The sequence below is a fragment of the Hyperolius riggenbachi genome, chromosome 8, assembly GCF_040937935.1.
Source record: "Hyperolius riggenbachi isolate aHypRig1 chromosome 8, aHypRig1.pri, whole genome shotgun sequence".
Classification (NCBI taxonomy): Eukaryota; Metazoa; Chordata; class Amphibia; order Anura; family Hyperoliidae; genus Hyperolius; species Hyperolius riggenbachi.
The window spans coordinates 292,473,168-292,491,885 of record NC_090653.1 but is presented as its reverse complement, the minus strand read 5'-3'; the positions used below and the strand labels follow the sequence as shown (position 1 = coordinate 292,491,885).

General features: G+C 46.9%; 1 long non-coding RNA gene across 2 annotated transcripts in view; it reads left to right on the top strand.

Annotated features, from left to right (window-relative positions):
• Window positions 1-8,889, top strand: part of LOC137528599 (uncharacterized) — a 282,718-nt gene extending 273,829 nt beyond the window's left edge. For both annotated transcript variants that reach the window (XR_011023436.1, XR_011023434.1), the window contains one exon: window positions 8,625-8,889. This is a non-coding gene — a long non-coding RNA (uncharacterized lncRNA). The remainder of the gene's footprint in view (window positions 1-8,624) is intronic.
• The last annotated feature ends 9,829 nt before the right edge of the window (window positions 8,890-18,718 follow it).

Below are 18,718 nucleotides of genomic sequence, written 5' to 3'. Positions count from 1 at the left end.
TCTTTTTCCTCTTCATTTTATCTTTAACCTTTCTATTCATCCATAGAGGCCTTTTTTTATTCCTAGACATTTTGTTTCCATATGGGATATACATACTACAGTATTGATTGAGTATAAGTTTAAAAGCTTGCCATTTCCCTTCAGTGTCCTCCCCTTGTAGTACATTATCCCAGTTCACCAAACTTAGTGCCTGCCTAATTTGAGTGAACTTTGCTTTTCTAAAATTCATAGTTTTAGTGGTCCCGCTGCCCCGTGGCCTATCAGTCACCAGATCAAACGTTATCATGTTGTGATCACTATTTCCCAAATGTTCTTGAACCTGCACATTTGATACATTATCTGGTCTATTAGAAATGATCAGATCCAGTAACGCATTCCCCCTAGTTGGTTCAGTTACCATTTGAGTCAAGTAATTGTCCTGTAGTGCTGCCAGAAATCTGCTGCTTTTACCAGAATGGGTAGCCTCAATACTCCAGTCAATGTCTGGAAAGTTGAAGTCGCCCATAATTATGACCTCATTTTTACCTGCAGCTTTTTCAATCTGCTGTAGTAATCGCAGTTCTGCAGCTTCATTAATAAGAGGTGGCCTGTAGCATACCCCAATAAGCAATTGGCAACTTTTATTTCCACCATGAATATTTACCCAAACGGACTCCACATCTTCGCAATCTTCCTCCATCTCATCGTTGAGGACAGCTGTAAGAGAATTCTTAACAAAGAGACAAACCCCTCCACCTTTTTTCCCTGTTCTATCCCTCCTAAACACATTGTATCCTTTTAAATTAGCTATCCAGTCATGGCTTTCATCCATCCATGTCTCGGTTATTCCCACAATGTCATAGCCTTTGTCATTCAGAATGAACTCTAGTTCGTCTATTTTATTTGCAAGGCTCCGAGCATTGGTTACCATGCACTTTATATTTTTACCACCACATTTACCAATTTTGTTTACATGAAATTGGCTACTTGAATTTTTACCAACCTCCTTAATCTTTACACTGTCCCCACCCCCCTCTCCACCCTCCATAATGATAGGTTCCCACTGTCTTTTTACCTCATCTTGCCTACGTATTGAGACTTTATCCTCCCGCCTCCCCCCAGATCCTAGTTTAAAATCTCCTCCAACCGTTTAGCCATCTTTTCCCCCAATGCAGCTGCACCCTCCCCATTAAGGTGCAGCCCATCCCTGCTGTAGAACCTGTAGCCGACTGCAAAGTCTGCCCAGTTCTCCAGGAACCCAAACCCTTCCTTCCTACACCAATTTCTCAGCCACTTATTTAACTCCCTAAGCTCCCTCTGTCTCTCAGATGTAGCACGTGGCACTGGCAGTATTTCAGAAAACACCACCTTGGAGGTCCTTGCTTTAAGTTTATCTCCAAGTACCTGAAAATCCTTTTTGAGGACCTTCCATCTCCCACTAACTTTGTCATTGGTGCCAATGTGTACCATGACAGCCGGGTCTTCCCCAGCCCCACCCAGTAATCTGTCAATTCTTTCCGCTACATGCCGAACCCGAGCACCCGGGAGGCAACAGACTGTACGGCATTCGCGGTTTCTTCGACAGATTACACTATCTGTGCGCCTAATAATTGAATCCCCTACCACCAGTACCTGTCTAGCCTTAGCTGCACTCCTATTCCCTTTCTCGTTACAGCAGTCTGCCCCTTGGTTGCTAAGGAGCACATCCTGCTGCAGCATTGCTACTCCTGAATCATCCTCCCCAATATTACGCAAACAAGCATACTTATTAGTGAGGGACAACTCGGGACTAGCCTCCCTGCCACTTTTTCCCCTACCCCTTCTAACTGTGACCCAACTAGCGGCTGCCTCTGCTTCAGGTTTCGCTCAGGGCGCTGTGAAACCTAAGGCCGGCCCTGCAAGTATTCAACCAAGTGTCGTGGATTTACTCAAAGAGGACTTTTTTTTTAGCAAATTGTGAAAAACTCCTCTCCCAACTAATACATACGGTGCAGGAATATCATCACTGCTGATGGATGTGATGCGTGAGCAGATCTTGCAGATGTCACGGCCTGGCTACACCCCACTGTAAGATAATCACACTCAATGCGGTTGGAAGATGTTTGTTGGCTGCGAGTGTTGGAGTTTTGGGCCAGGACAGCTCTTCCTAAGACAGACATGTCACACTCTGGCCCGTGGGCTAGATCTGGCCCTCAGAGCTAGTCAATTTGGCCCTCAAGTGTTTTCCCCACATTGCATTATGTTTGGCCCACTCTAGACCACCAGGGAAGCTGTATTGGAGGTGGAGCCCTAGATCACCAGGGAAGCCATATGGGGAGGTAGGGGGAAAGCACTAAACACTAGGGGGAGCTGTATCGGGGAGGGTGGGGGCCACTACACAAGGGAATTGTATAGTGGTTGGAGGGGAGCCATTAGACACCAGGGAATTTTATAAGGTAGGAAGGTGGCCAGTAGACATTGAGATTGGCCTGCGACTTGGACCCAGTGTTTAGTTTTGGCCCACTTTGTATTTGAGATTGACAGCCCTGTCCTAAGAGGAGGTCAGTATCATTCAGCCTAGGAAGTCAGCACTATTCCTTCCAGGGAACTCTGCAGAGGAAACAGGAGATTCCAGCCGGAGGTATGACCAGGCCCGGGCCGCCCATGACGCCACTTCCTCAGGTGGAATCCTGCATCATCCCGCCCCCCTCTTTCCCTAACCACTGCTCATTTCTCTTCTTGAAACAAGCGGTGGTTGTCTCCTGCAATGGGTCTCTGGTCCACCTCTCCTCGCCTCTATCTAACCTTCCAGTCCAGACCTCAGATCAGCGGTGACCCGCAGCGCTGCAAGAAAGGAGAGCGGCTCTGCTCCAATAACAGCCGTATACCGGAAGTACTTTACTTCCGTTATACACGCTGCTACTGGGGGGGGGGGGGGGCAGGCTGGCTGGCTAACTTATACTGGGGAAACCTACATATCTAGCCTATACCGGGGGGCACCTACCTGTCTAACCTATACTGGAAGCAACTATAATTGGGGAAACTATACCTGGCTACCTAAACTGGGGGCACCTATACCTGGCTACCTATACTGAGAGCACCTACCTGGCTATCTATACTGGTAGCAACTATACCTGGCTAACCTATACTTGGGGCAACTATGCCAGGCTGCTTACCTACACTGAAGGTGTTTATCTTCTTGGTTGCACCGCAGCTATAACATGCAGCGCAAATTGTCGGGTGCTCTGAGATCATTCCAAATGGGGGAGGGCGCTGATCAGAAATGCAGTCAAGAGGCCCATGGTGACTCTAGACGAGCTGCAGAGACCTACAGCTCAGGTGGGGGAATCTGTCCATAGGACAACTATTAGTCGTGCACTGTACAAAGTTGGCCTTTATGGAAGAGTGGCAAGAAGAAAGGCATTGTTAACAGAAAGCATAAGAAGTCCCGTTTGCAGTTTGCCACAAGCCATGTGGGGGACACAGCAACCATGTGGAAGAAGGTGCTCTGGTCAGATGAGACCAAAATGGAACATTTTGGCCAAAATGCAAAACGCTATGTGTGGCAGAAACTAACACTGCACATCACTCTGAACACACCATCCCGACTGTCAAATATGGTGGTGGCAGCATCATGCTCGGGGGGTGCATCTCTTCAGCAGGGACAGGGAAGCTGGTCAGAGTTGGTGGGAAGATGGATGGAGCCAAAAACAGGGCAAACTTGGAAGAAAACCTCTTGGAGTCTGCAAAAGACTTGAGACTGGGGAGGAGGTTCACCTTTCAGCAGGACAATGACCCTAAACATAAAGCCAGGGCAACAATGGAATGGTTTAAAACAAAACATATCTGTGTTAGAATGGCCCAGTCAAAGTCCAGATCTAAATCCAATCGAGAATCTGTGGCAAGATCTGAAAACTGCTGTTCACAAACGCTGTCCATCTTATCTGACTGAGCTGGAGCTGTTTTGCAAAGAAGAATGGGCAAGGATTTCAGTCTCTAGATGTGCAAAGCTGGTACAGACATACCCTAAAAGATTGGCAGCAGTAATTGCAGCAAAAAGTGGTTCGACAAAGTATTGACTCAGGGGGCTGAATAATTACGCACACCCCACTTTGCTGTTATTGATTTGTAAAAAATGTTTGGAATGATGTATGATTTTCGATCCATTTCTCACATGTACACCACTTTGTATTGGTCTTTCACGTGAAATTCCAATAACATTGATTCATGTTTGTGGCAGTAATGTGATAAAATGTGGAAAACTTCAAGGGGGCCGAATACTTTTGCAACCCACTGTAAATGTATAATAATAGTGTGTGACTGTGGTGAGGACATTAGAGTGTAAGCTCCTCTGCTGCAGAGACTGATGGGAATGGATCAGTGATCTCTGTACAGCGCTGTGGAGTATGTTAGAGCTATATAAATGTATAATAATAGTGTGTGACTGTGGTGAGGAGGACGCTAGAGTGTAAGCTCCGCTGGTGCAGAGACTGATGGGAGTGAATCTCTATACACAGTGGCGTAGCTAAGGAGCTGTGGGCCCAGATTTAAGTTTTACATTGGGGCCCCCCAAGCACTCTATACATAACATTTGATGCAGCGCACCAAAACCTGCCCATGGCAACTACAGTGTCAGAGGTGCAAGAAGGGGAATGGGAGCAGCTTGTTAAGGATTACCACTATTCAAAGTATGTATAGAAGTCATTATCATGAGAACAGGACCAATACACAGCTAATACTGAAGTTGAGTGAGGGCCCTTCAGGGCCCCCCTGGCCCAAGAGCCCCGATGCAGTCGCTACCTCTGCACCCCCTATTGCTACACCCCTGTCTATACTGATTATAATAAATAATCTTTACTATGTGAATACCTCGGCATGTCAGTATGGTTTGCAGCCTGTAGGGGTCAGTAGATTTCTAGCTGTGACTCAGTAGTCAGAGCTGTAGAGGGAAGCAGGTGTGTTTGGAGAATGGACAGACTCCTGTAGAATGATTATTCTGCTCCTCTCTGTTCCCCCAATACTGCAATGAGGCCTTGCGCTCCACTACTAGTTAATCTCAGCCTCTTCCACGCAATTTATTTATCGCACAATTGATCGTCTGTTTCACTTTTTTTTCATCAGTTGGAGAAAATTAAATGAAAGACAATTTCTTCCTTTCACACTAAAACTAATAAGAGACGCTGTGCGAATATTAGATTTAACTTGTGTCTGGAACAATTTAATTTAAGGCTTCTTTGCATGAGTGAAGCACCTAATGCATTTATAATGGGGACGGTGTGTTTCTGGGAATCGGCTGTGCCGTTCTGCATTGTGGCGAGATTCTGAGACGTTTATTACACCGCATTATGCCCATCTGTCGTGTGAATGTTGTTAAGTTCATTAGTTTTCAGTCAACATTTAGAAATTTGCACTTCCAGCTGTTCATCTGATTGGGCGTAAGACTTGCAGTTCAGTCCTCACAGCTCAGAACTGCAAGCCAGGCAAATAGTCTTCTCCTCAACCAAACTCTACAGGACCTTTACAGGGTGGAAGCATGGTGGGGAAGCGACAGAGGCACGTGACAGAGAAGCGTTATGGAGTAGTGACAGAGGTGCGCGATGGAGAAGTGACAGAGACACATGATGGAGAAGTGACAGAGGCACGTGACGGAGAAGTGACAGTGGTGTGTGATGAAGTGACAGAGGCACATGATGGAGAAGCAACAGAGGCACATAACAGAGAAGCAACAGAGGCACATGATGGAGAAGCGACAGAGGCATGTGACAGAAAAGCGACAGAGAAGCATGAGGGAGAAGCGACAGAGAAGCTGTGATGCAGAAGCAACAGAGGAGCGTGATGCAGAAGCAACAGAGGAGCGTGATGCAGAAGCGACAGAGGAGCGTGATAAAGAAGAAGCAACATAGGCGCGTGATGGAGAAGCGACAGAGGCACATGATGGAGAAGTGACAGAGGCACGTGATGGAGAAGCGTTAGAGGCACGTGATGGAGAAGCGACAGAGGCACATGATGGAGAAGTGACAGAGGCACGTGATGGAGAAGCGTTAGAGGCACGTGATGGAGAAGCGACATAGGCATGTGACAGAAAAGTGACGGAGAAGCGACAGAGAAGTGTGACAGAGAAGAGACAAAGGAGCGTGATGGAGAAGCGACAGAGGCACATGATGGAGAAGCGACAGAGGCGCGTGAAGGAGAAGCGACAGAGGCATGTGATGGAGAAGCAACAGAGGCGCGTGAAGGAGAAGCGACAGAGGCATGTGATGGAGAAGCAACAGAGGCGCGTGAAGGAGAAGCGACAGAGGCACATGATGGAGAAGTGACAGAGGCGCGTGAAGGAGAAGCGACAGAGGCACATGATGGAGAAGTGACAGAGGCGCGTGAAGGAGAAGCGACAGAGGCATGTGATGGAGAAGCAACAGAGGCGCGTGAAGGAGAAGCAACAGGGGCACATGACAGAGAAGCAACAGAGGCAGGTGACAGAAGAGTGAGAGAGGTGCATGAAGGAGAAGTGACAGGGGCATGTGAAGGAGAAGCGACAGAGGCACGTGACAGAAGAGCGAGAGAGGCGCGTGCCATTTGCTGCATTTCCTTGCATGTGAAATCAGACAGTGAAACACAGCCCATCCAATTCGCATCAGGTGGCATGTAGCAAAAGTACACATTGTGCATCTGACTCCCTATAACAGGCTTTCTCTACCGGGGTTCCCCGAGGACTCTGCAGGGGTTCCCTGGCATTCCCCCCATCGTGGGAGAAGTATAAGAGAGGACACTATAATAGGGGATACTGTAACAAGAAGCACTAAATTGGGGGGTCAGAATAATAATGAGCACATTAATAAAAATCCGTAAGATAAGGAGACGGTATAATGAGGGGCAGGGTAATAGGAGGTAGTGAAATAAACAGCCACACCTACTTTTAAAGACCACGCCTATCATTCATAAAAGTGTGTTCGGTAAAAAAATCCAGCAGGGAAAATTCCAGACTTCTGTGTGCTCATTCATAAAATGTTTACAGTTGCGATAGAAGTTCAGTATTTTCCAGAACTAGGCTGGCTCTAGGCAGGCGGTAACATGAGAAGCTGCCTGAGTTGTTACATTTTCTCCTGCAGAGATAGCGTTACAATAAAAAAGGCATCCCCAGCTTCCCTTTAGATGTGCATTTTTTTTAAAACTGCCTCTGTTTGCCCTCAATCTGCGCTGAATCTGTCTATTAGGGTACGTTTCCACTTGTGCGGCGCGATTTGCTCGTGGAAAACGCGTCAACGAATCCAAATACAGTTGCAGATTCGTTGACGTTTTCATGTGGATTTTCACACGGAATTGTTCGCAATTTTAACAACGCGATTTTAACCATGTCAATGCGGGCAAGCATTGACATGGGTTTTTTCACGAAATCGCGCGCGGAAACGCCGGAAAAACCGCAAGACTCAAGTGCTTGCGGTTTTCCTATTTAGTTACATGACCGACGATTCGCGTGCGGGTGTGCGGCGTGCGAATTCTGACGGCTCTGCTGTGCAGATTTTTTCTGCATAGCGAGCCGCACAGAATTCCTGACAAGTGGAAACAGCGGCATCCACTTGTATTGGTTGAGCGAATCTGCATGCAGGAAACGCATGCAGATTCGCTCGAGTGGAAACGAGCCCTGAGTCTTTCTAAACAATCTATGTAATTGCCACAGCTTAGAAGAAGTTCAAGAAATGTTACACATGCAGGCTTTCTGATGTGAAATATATCTGAAAACAGGTACCCAAGAGGTTAAAAAACACAGCCTGGGTATTCCGGAAAGCCTTGTTTGTTCTGCTCTTGCAGCTGCTGCCTGGGAGATCTGTCTCCATTAACTTTGCTGTTATCCGCACGCTTATCGCATCTTCAAAGCAGGCGGTATTTTTCCGTCCCAATACCGCCTGCTCTAATCTTTATGAATTGACATTTACTGACACACTGTTGAGGTAATCACCGCACAAATCGATAATTTACCTCACTGCTCAGGAATGTCAGCTTTTAATGCGGTAACGGCTTTTATGAATTGACATTTTGCTAAGTGGTCGGTAAAGTCAGCTGTTTTCAGCATTACCGGCTTACCGCATGCGGAAATGCTTTATGAATAACAGCCCATGTCGCCTGCAAAATAAATGCAGGGGTTCCTCAAGATCCAAAAATTATTTGCAGGGTTCCTCCAGGGTAGAAGGGTTGAGAAAGGCTGCTATATAGTCCTGCATTACAATGAATTTGGATGCGTTCTTGCATCGCTGCCTCGCAAGACCCATGCTGGCTCAGTGGAAACAGTACCTAACAAAAAATACAAGGATAAGATGTGGAAAATGCAGAATCGCAAATATGAAAAATCGCATGTCTGAAAATCGCAGGGATAAGTGTGAAGACGCCCTTAATAGGTCATATATAAAACGTCTGGTTAATTTTTCTCAATTTTTCTGCTTTCGTCGTGACCCTTGTCTTTGAGCACACGCCCCTGCTTTGATCTTTTGCAGGGAAATACTGCGGTGTCCTGTGCGTCGGGCTATTTATGTCACCCGTTTGATCCACGTACATTGGGGGGAGGGGGGGATGCTGAGCATTGACCTACTTCAATACATCCCTTTAGCCCTGTGCAATAAGTGTTCCATCAGGCCTTTCTCGCCAATAATGAGATTCTTTTTTCTATTTTTCAGCCTGGCGAAGTTATTCTTCTCAGCGGGCCTTTATCGCTCCTGCCACATGTTTAAAGGCTGAGATTTCTTCAAAGGTCCAAGGAAAAGCTCACCTGTGTGGAGGCTTTTGTGTCGGCAGACGGGATCACACTCGCCTCTCATCTCAAAGAGCGGCAGAACAAGAGCGCGTTCCTCTTAAAATCCCGATGAGAAGATGTGAAGATCTGGTCTGCAGAGAGGGAGATGTTTTCCGCATCGCACTGAATGTTACCGCTCCCCATTTTTTTCTTTTTTTGTTCTGTTTTTCTTTGACGTGATCGTGGAAATTCTTTGCTCTCGGAAGATAGCCTCTGGCTGTCTGCGGGAAAACTCTGCCTGCACGTTAGAAGCTGTAACGATTAATAGCTAGTTTATTGGAAGGAAATATTAACTCATATTATGCTTTTTTTTAAAATCTAAAGCTACGTACACACATTGAGCTTGATTTATTAAGGCAAATAGCACGCCTTATCAAAGTTAACACGCCTTATCAAAGTTAACACACCTTATCAGAGTAGCATAGCAAACTTATGCCTTCTAATTGGCAATGACGAGAGCGAGCTTCACTCGTCCTGCCCTGAGCCCCTGTGGGTTCGTAGCGCTCGCTATGCTACTCTGATAAGGCGTGTTAACTTTGATAAGGCGTGTTAACTTTGATAAGGCATGCTATTTATCTTAGTGAATCAAGCCCATTAGATAAAAATCCTACTAAAATGACCAATTACCGATGTATCAACCGATGGTCGTAAAGCAAACCTGGTCGACCGACCTTCAGCGATGGCATCAAACGACCGATACCGGGAGCCGGTCGTGATCCAAACGGTTGGATTCTTACGACCGACAATTGTTCATCAAAGGGAGTGTGTACAGTTAACGACATATAACGTATACCGGTCTTGTTGTGTACAGCGCGCATGCGCCACAGTCATTCATAATTGCTCATGTTTGTACAGTTAATTGCACCTCAGGCATCACTTCTGCATTCTCTGTCAATGCCTTCTTTCTTTGAACGTTCATGTGTGTATACCATTCGGTTGTTAGAGATCGTTAAACTTTACAGAACGATCACCAGTCAGCATTCATTTCAACCTACTTTTGTCTGATGTGTGTACTTAGCTTACGGCCTTCATTCACACAGTGGCGGCTCCAGGGTTTTTTTGGTGGGGGGTGCTATGCAGGTGCTGGACCAGTTTCTGGGGTAGCTGTAATTGTAATTTAAAATGAACCCAAGGTGGAGACTGCCATATTTATTTCCTTTTAAACAATACCAGTTGCCTGGCAGCCCTGCTGATCTATTTGGCTGCAGTAGTGAACTGAATTACACCAGAAACAAGCATGCAGCTAGTCCTGTCAGTTCTGACAATATTGTCAGAAACCCCTGACCTGCTGCATGCTTGTTCAGGGTCTATAGTTGTAAGAATTAGAGGCAGAGGACCAGCACGGCAGCCAGGCAACTGGTATTGCTTAAAAGGAGATAAATATGGCAGCCTCAATATTATTCTCACCTCGGGTTCCCTTTAAAAGTGCAACGCAAAGACAGTGGGCCCAAGTTTTGGTGACCCTTTCCCCAGAAAATTCACATAATTGTGCAGGTTTTCTCCAGAAAATACACGTAATGTGAGCAGATTTGCCCAGAAAATACGTGCAATCATGTCGGCAGATTTGACCAAAAAACACGTTCAATCATGTCGGCAGATTTGCCCAGAAAATAGGTTCAATCATGTGGCAGATTTGCCCAGAAAATAGGTTCAATCATGTGGCAGATTTGCCCAGAAAATAGATCAATCAAGTTGGCAGATTTGACCAGTAAATACATGAAATCATGTCGGCAGATTTGCTCAGAAAATACATGAAATCATGTGGCAGATTTGACCAGAAAATACGTTCCATCATGTGGCAGACTTGCCCAACAAATACACCAGCTAATACATAAAAAAAAAAAAAAAACATTAAGGGCTCGTTTCCACTAGGGCGAATCCGCATGCGGGCACTGCATGCGGATTCGCATAGCTAATGTTAGTGGATGGGGCTGTTTCCACCTGTGCGGCGTGCGGGAGCGATTTGGCAGCGGGCCAAATCTGCACGGCGGGACCCACAGTTTTCGCCTGCGTCGGGAATCCGTGCGAATCGCCGCTAATGTATTTAATAGTAAAAACGCATGCGTTTGGTACATGCGTTTTTACCCGCGATTTCGCGTGCGATTTCGCACCCTTCCCAATGTTATTTTGTCCTGGCAGTGTCATGGTTAGTGCCATGCGAAATCGCACGCGAAATCGCGGGTAAAACGCATGCGGAAACGCACCCGCATGCGTTTTTACAAGCGTCGGAATGCCGGCGAAATCGCGTCGCACTAGTGGAAACGGGCCCTAACTCTCCCGCTGAAGACCTCCTGTCCCAGCCTCCTTATGATCGAATCTGCCGGATATTGATGCTGCAAACTGAGCAATGTGTAGACACCTGTAGGGCTTGTTTACACTAAGAGCGGTTTCGCTTTTTTTTAAGCACTGGCGATTTTTAAAATTACTTTAAGGCCTGAAACACACCAGAGGAGTTTTTCTGAGCGTTTTGAGTTTTTAAATCTGCTGCTAATGTTATCCTATGTGTCTGTGCACACTGGAGCAATGAGGAACCCCATAGCATTACATTGGGAAGAGCTTTTGAAACCTCTAAAAGCTCTTCCCAATGTAATGCTATGGGGTTTTTTACAAAACCTCATTGCTCCAGTGTGCACAGACACATAGAATAACATTAGCAGCAGATTTAACAACTTAAAACGCTCAGAAAAACTCCTCTGGTGTGCACCAGGCCTAAAAGCGCTTCTGCAATGTTGCTCTATGTCAGTGTTCTCACATGAGCGATGAGATTTCTATCCAATCGCAAACGCGGCTCCTGCACCATTTCTTGAGCATTTGCGCTTCAATACAAAGTATAGGGAGATCACATAGCTCTTGAAAAAGCGCTTTAAAAAGCGATTTGATGAGCGTTTTTAAGAATAAATACATTGTATTTATTCTTAAAATAATGTATTCCGCCTCAATGGAAGGTATAGAAGAAACGCAAAACGCTAACAAAATTGATTTGTGCAGCGATTGCGTTTGTAAGAATGAATACATTCTATTTATTCTTTTTTTGGTCAAATAGTTCACCTACTGACTTGCGTCAGGGAGTGAAAAAAACGCAATTGTTCTAAAAAGCGCTTATTGAAGCGCTTTACAAATTCCGCAGTGCCCACCCGAGCGCCAGGAGGAAAAAAACTCCTCCAAAAACGACAAACGCGAACGCTAAAGTAAACGTAACGCAATGTGAATGAGGCCTAACTGTGTACAGGAATCAGCTCTGATCAATAATCGCTAGTGATTTGTAAAGCTCTTGCTAATGCAATGCTATGGGGGAGTTTTATAGAATCACATCGCTCAGGTGGGATCACACCCCCATAGCATTGCATTAGCTAGAGCTTTTCAAATCGCAAAGCGCTCAGAAAAATGCTCCTAGTGGGTTTCCGGCCTGAGGGCTGGAACCCACGATTGCTTTCAATCGCTAGCGATTTCCCTAAACACTCTGCCTGTGTAAATGGATTGGCCAGATTCCACTACAGCGATTGCGTTTAGGGCAGTCACAGGACATGCATCATTTGGGGAGCATTTCCATTCCAATGTATTGTATAGAAGCAGGGAAACTAGCAAAGTGCTAGCACAAATCGTTAGCTATTTCGATAGCACTTTGCGCTTTGTAGTGGGTCCCAGGCCTAAGGGCTCAACCCACTAGCAGCCTTTCCTAAGCATTAGTGATTGGAAAAGCTCTTGCTAATACAATGCTATGGGGGATTTTTATAAAAATGTCATCGTTCAAGTGGGAGCCCACCCATAGCATTACATTAGCAAGAGCTTTTCACATCACAACTGCTTAGAAACGCTTAGTAATTTACTGCTAGTGGGTTCCAGAGCAGACCTTAAACCTAAAGGGATATTCACTTCTGCACAAAAGCTTAATTAGGCCTGAACACTTTGTGATTTGGAAAGCTCTTGCTCATGTAATGCTATGGGTGTGATCTCACTCGAGGGATGTGATTTAATAAAAATCCTCCATAGCATTGCATTAGCAGGAGTTTTTCAAATCACTAGCGCTTAGAAAAGGCTGCTAGTGGGTTTGAGCCCTTAAAGGATAAAGGATGTGACACGATGAGATAGACATGGGTATGTACAGTGCCCAGCACACTAATGCTTAGGCTGTGTTCCTTTTTTTTTAATTTCCCTGCCTGAAAGAGTTAAATATCAGGTATGTAAGTGGCAGTTCCTGTCTGAGGCCTGGTGCGCACCAAGCAGTTTTTGCAGCGATCCGCAAACCGCTTCCACCTGTGGAAACGCTTGGCTGATGTATTTCAATGGGATGGTGCACACCAGCTGTTTGCGTTTTTTAGCAAACGTCCCTCCTGCAGCATGTTTGCGGTTTGCAGAAGCGTTTCTGCCTCAATGTAAAGTATAGGAGAAACACAAACCGCTCTGAAAAACGCTAGATCAGAGCGTTTTTTCAGGCGTTTTTGTTACATAAGCTGTTCAGTAACAGCTTTTACTGTAACAATATGTGTAACCTGCTACACAAACACGCTCCAGAAACCGCTAGGTATGTTTAGAAAACCGCTCTAAACATGCCTAGAATGGCTCTGAAATCTGCTCCAAAAACCTCTAGTGTTTTGCGGATCTGCTAGCGGTTTTGGTGTGCGCTGGGCCTCTGTCAGGATTGGGTCAGACTACAGTGTGACCCTCACTGATAAGAAATTACAACTGTAAAACACTTTCCTTGCAGAAAATGGCGGTACTTATCCGTTAGCCGGGCGCATCCGGCAGGTGGCGCTAATTACTATTCCCCCTCCAGGGCGACATGGATAGTAGGGAAAGATGTAACTCTGGTGGAGTTTTGTCGCCACCTAGAGGATGCGCCCGGCTAACGGATAAGTACCAAAATGGCTTCTGAGAGCAGTGAAGAGATAAAAGAGGTCAAGAGTTGTTAGATTTTAGCTCTGGCATACTTCAATGAATGTGTCATTGAGCAAAAACAATAAAACAGTAAAAACCTGAAAATTAGATTTCAATATAAAATAAAACTGTGGAATATCTTAAAATGTCATTTTTAGGAGAAAGAAGATAGATACAATTGTTTATTTCATAGGTTTATTTTCACCTTGGATGTCGTTTAACCCCCCCCCCTCCCCCCTAGAGTGAGGTGTACGTAACGAAGCGACAAGTTTGGCAGTGCGATGACGACTTTCCCCGCTTTCCATCCGTTTCCCTATGAATGAATCATTGCCTGACTATTTATATTATTTTCTTTGGGCCTACTAACACAAGTGCCCATGACAGAGCAGAAAGCTGTACCTCGCCCGACCAATTAGCATGAAATAATGAAATAATGGGCAGAGGATTTACCGCCGGCTAAATCGCAGGAAAGTCCTGAGCGTAATGAAGACAGCCATTTATCCCAATTTACCCGCACTAAAGCTACTTTACGTTCGTTTAATTCCTGATTCGGAGACTGTCACGCCGCCCGTAATCGCCGCCGCGGTGCAACGCGGGTTGTAAATACGCCTCCAGCACGGATAAAGCCATGTTTGTCTCCCTTAGAAAACAGTTTGCTTTTTTATATTTTCTTTTTTTTTTTACTTTAGGGTTCTCAGCCTGACGACTGAAAATAGCCCATTCTGGGTAATTAAGAATTGTTTTCTTCCCGCCGCCGTTACCTCCGCGTTCCGATACGATTCCCAGCTTTGCCCAATTACTCTTTATTATTTTCTCACTCTATAATGCCCATTGATAATGAGACAGCCATTAGCATTTTTCACAAATACATTCGCATAAAATGGGCCACTAATTAGACATCACTATCTCGTTACAAAAAAGAGGAGTCGTTTAGTGGCTGATCTTTGTCCAGAGCTTCCAGAGGTTAATAACAGTCCTAATAATAGTCCTTCTCATGGGTTATAAACAGACGAGACATTACAGCATCCAGAGCGACTTCACCAATCACCACTACTTGTTCTTGGGGAAACTTGCAATAATTCAGCTGTCAGGCCTAGTGCACACCAGAGCGTTTCGGCTGCTGTTTGCGATCCGCTTGCGGGTGCGGATACGCTTGGTCAATGTATCTCAATGGGCTGGTGCACACCAGAGCGGGAGGAGTTTAGCAGAAACGCATACTCTTGGGCTGCTGCAGATTTTGGATTGCGGAGGCGTTTCTGCCTCAATGTTAAGTATAGGAAAAACGCAAACCGCTCTGAAAAACGGCACTTCAGAGCGGTTTGCCAGGTGTTTTTGTTACAGTAGCTGTTCAGTAACAGCTTTACTGTAACAATATATGAAATCTACTACACCAAAAACACTTCACAAAACCGCAAAATGCTAGGTGAAACGCTGCAGAAAAATAAGAAAAAGCGTTTCAAAATCTGCTAGCATTTTGCGCATCTGCTAGCGTTTTTTGGTGTGCACCAGGCCACAGTGAACATTTGTGGTTACCCACAATGCACCACTACTGAATATGCAAATTATCCCTTTCGCCCCTGTAAGCAAGGCCAGCATCCAGAACCTCTGGTGTATAGCAAGCCTATAGTTTTAAGGCCCCGTTCACACTGCACACGTTTCCAGCCACGTTTTGGAAACGCGTGCAGGAGGCCGACACGCAGGACATCAGACAGTGCATAGAGTGCACTGTGATGTTCACACTGCATGCGATCCGGACCTGTGCGGTCCGGGAACACATGCTGCACGCATTTTTTCTCAAAACGCGCGGTTGTCCCATTCACTTTTCAGTGATGGGATCAGCCACGCAACGCACACAAACGCGGATGGCGTGCATTCACATGCGTTACGTTCCGCATGCGTGGCCATCCGCGTTTGTGATATGAATGAGGCCTAAATTTTACACACCCATATCAACCCCACGTGTAGACAGCCTGTTTCGGGCTTCATCAGTACATGGCAGGGATTGATATGGCTGTATGGGATAGGGCTTGGACCAGTACAACAGAGTAACCGAGCAGCTCCGGGTGACCCAAACTACTAAGAAAGTATAGGAATGTATATATGTCCTCTAATCTACTCTGTGCTGCTGCAGAACTCTGCTCCTTCCTCTGACTTTCCTCTCCTGATATACTCTGTGCTGCTGGAGGACTCTGCTCCTTCCTCTAACTCTCCTCTCCTGATATACTCTGTGCTGCTGGAGGACTCTGCTCCTTCCTCTATCTCTCCTCTCCTGATATACTCTGTGCTGCTGGAGGACTCTGCTCCTTCCTCTGACTCTCCTCTCCTGATATACTCTGTGCTGCTGGAGGACTCTGCTCCTTCCTCTAACCCTCCTCTCCTGATATACTCTGTGCTGCTGGAGGACTCTGCTCCTTCCTCTATCTAACTCTCCTCTCCTGATATACTCTGTGCTGCTGGAGGACTCTGGCCCTTCCTCTATCTAACCCTCCTCTCCTGATATACTCTGTGCTGCTGGAGGACTCTGCTCCTTCCTCTATCTAACTCTCCTCTCCTGATATACTCTGTGCTGCTGGAGGACTCTGGCCCTTCCTCTATCTAACTCTCCTCTCCTGATATACTCTGTGCTGCTGGAGGACTCTGCTCCTTCCTCTGACTCTCCTCTCCTGATATACTCTGTGCTGCTGGAGGACTCTGCTCCTTCCTCTATCTCTCCTCTCCTGATGCACTCTGTGCTGCTGGAGGGCTCTGCTCCTTCCACTAACTCTCCTCTCCTGATATACTCTGTGCTGCTGGAGGACTCTGCTCCTTCCTCCTAACTCTCCTCTCCTGATATACTCTGTGCTGCTGGAGGACTCTGCTCCTTCCTCCTAACTCTCCTCTCCTGATATACTCTGTGCTGCTGGAGGACTCTGCTCCTCCCTCTAACTCTCCTCTCCTGATATACTCTGTGCTGCTGGGGGACTCTGCTCCTTCCTCTAACTCTCCTCTCCTGATATACTCTGTGCTGCTGGAGGACTCTGCTCCTTCCTCTGACTCTCCTCTCCTGATATACTCTGTGCTGCTGGAGGACTCTGCTCCTTCCTCTAACTCTCCTCTCCTGATATACTCTGTGCTGCTGGAGGACTCTGCTCCTCCACTAACTCTCCTCTCCTGATATACTCTGTGCTGCTGCAGAACTCTGCTCCTTCCTCTGACTCTCCTCTCCTGATATACTCTGTGCTGCTGGAGGACTCTGCTCCTTCCTCTGACTCTCCTCTCCTGATATACTCTGTGCTGCTGGAGGACTCTGCTCCTTCCTCTGACTCTCCTCTCCTGATATACTCTGTGCTGCTGGAGGACTCTGCTCCTTCCTCTGACTCTCCTCTCCTGATACACTCTGTGCTGCTGGAGGACTCTGCTCCTTCCTCTACCTCTCCTCTCCTGATATACTCTGTGCTGCTGGAGGACTCTGCTCCTTCCTCTATCTCTCCTCTCCTGATATACTCTGTGCTGCTGGAGGACTCTGCTCCTTCCTCTATCTCTCCTCTCCTGATATACTCTGTGCTGCTGGAGGACTCTGCTCCTTCCTCTATCTCTCCTCTACTGATATACTCTGTGCTGCTGGAGGACTCTGCTCCTCCACTAACTCTCCTCTCCTGATATACTCTGTGCTGCTGCAGAACTCTGCTCCTTCCTCTGACTCTCCTCTCCTGATATACTCTGTGCTGCTGGAGGACTCTGCTCCTTCCTCTGACTCTCCTCTCCTGATATACTCTGTGCTGCTGGAGGACTCTGCTCCTTCCTCTGACTCTCCTCTCCTGATATACTCTGTGCTGCTGGAGGACTCTGCTCCTTCCTCTGACTCTCCTCTCCTGATATACTCTGTGCTGCTGGAGGACTCTGCTCCTTCCTCTGACTCTCCTCTCCTGATATACTCTGTGCTGCTGGAGGACTCTGCTCCTCCCTCTAACTCTCCTCTCCTGATATACTCTGTGCTGCTGGAGGACTCTGCTCCTTCCTCTAACTCTCCTCTCCTGATATACTCTATGCTGCTGGAGGACTCTGCTCCCCCCTCTAACTCTCCTCTCCTGATATACTCTGTGCTGCTGGAGGACTCTGCTCCTTCCTCTGACTCTCCTCTCCTGATATACTCTGTGCTGCTGGAGGACTCTGCTCCTTCATCTAACTCTCCTCTCCTGATATACTCTGTGCTGCTGGAGGACTCTGCTCCTTCCTCTAACTCTCCTCTCCTGATATACTCTGTGCTGCTGGAGGACTCTGCTCCTTCCTCTATCTAACTCTCCTCTCCTGATATACTCTGTACTGCTGGAGGACTCTGCCCCTCCCTCTATCTAACTCTCCTCTCCTGATATACTCTGTGCTGCTGGAGGACTCTGCTCCTTCCTCTAACTCTCCTCTCCTGATATACTCTGTGCTGCTGGAGGACTCTGCTCCTCCCTCTATCTCTCCTCTCCTGATATACACTGTGCTGCTGGAGGACTCCTCCCACTAACTCTCCTCTCCTGATACACTCTGTGCTGCTGGAGGACTCTGCTCCTTCCTCTATCTGACTCTCCTCTCCTGATATACTCTGTGCTGCTGGAGGACTCTGCTCCTTCCTCTAACTCTCCTCTCCTGATATACTCTGTGCTGCTGGAGGACTCTGCTCCTCCCTCTAACTCTCCTCTCCTGATATACTCTGTGCTGCTGGAGGACTCTGCTCCTTCCTCTATCTAACTCTCCTCTCCTGATATACTCTGTACTGCTGGAGGACTCTGCCCCTCCCTCTATCTAACTCTCCTCTCCTGATATACTCTGTGCTGCTGGAGGACTCTGCTCCTTCCTCTAACTCTCCTATCCTGATATACTCTGTGCTGCTGGAGGACTCTGCTCCTCCCTCTATCTCTCCTCTCCTGATATACACTGTGCTGCTGGAGGACTCTGCTCCTTCCTCTATCTGACTCTCCTCTCCTGATATACTCTGTGCTGCTGGAGGACTCTGCTCCTTCCTCTAACTCTCCTCTCCTGATATACTCTGTGCTGCTGGAGGACTCTGCTCCTCCCTCTAACTCTCCTCTCCTGGTATACTCTGTGCTGCTGGAGGACTCTGCTCCTCCACTAACT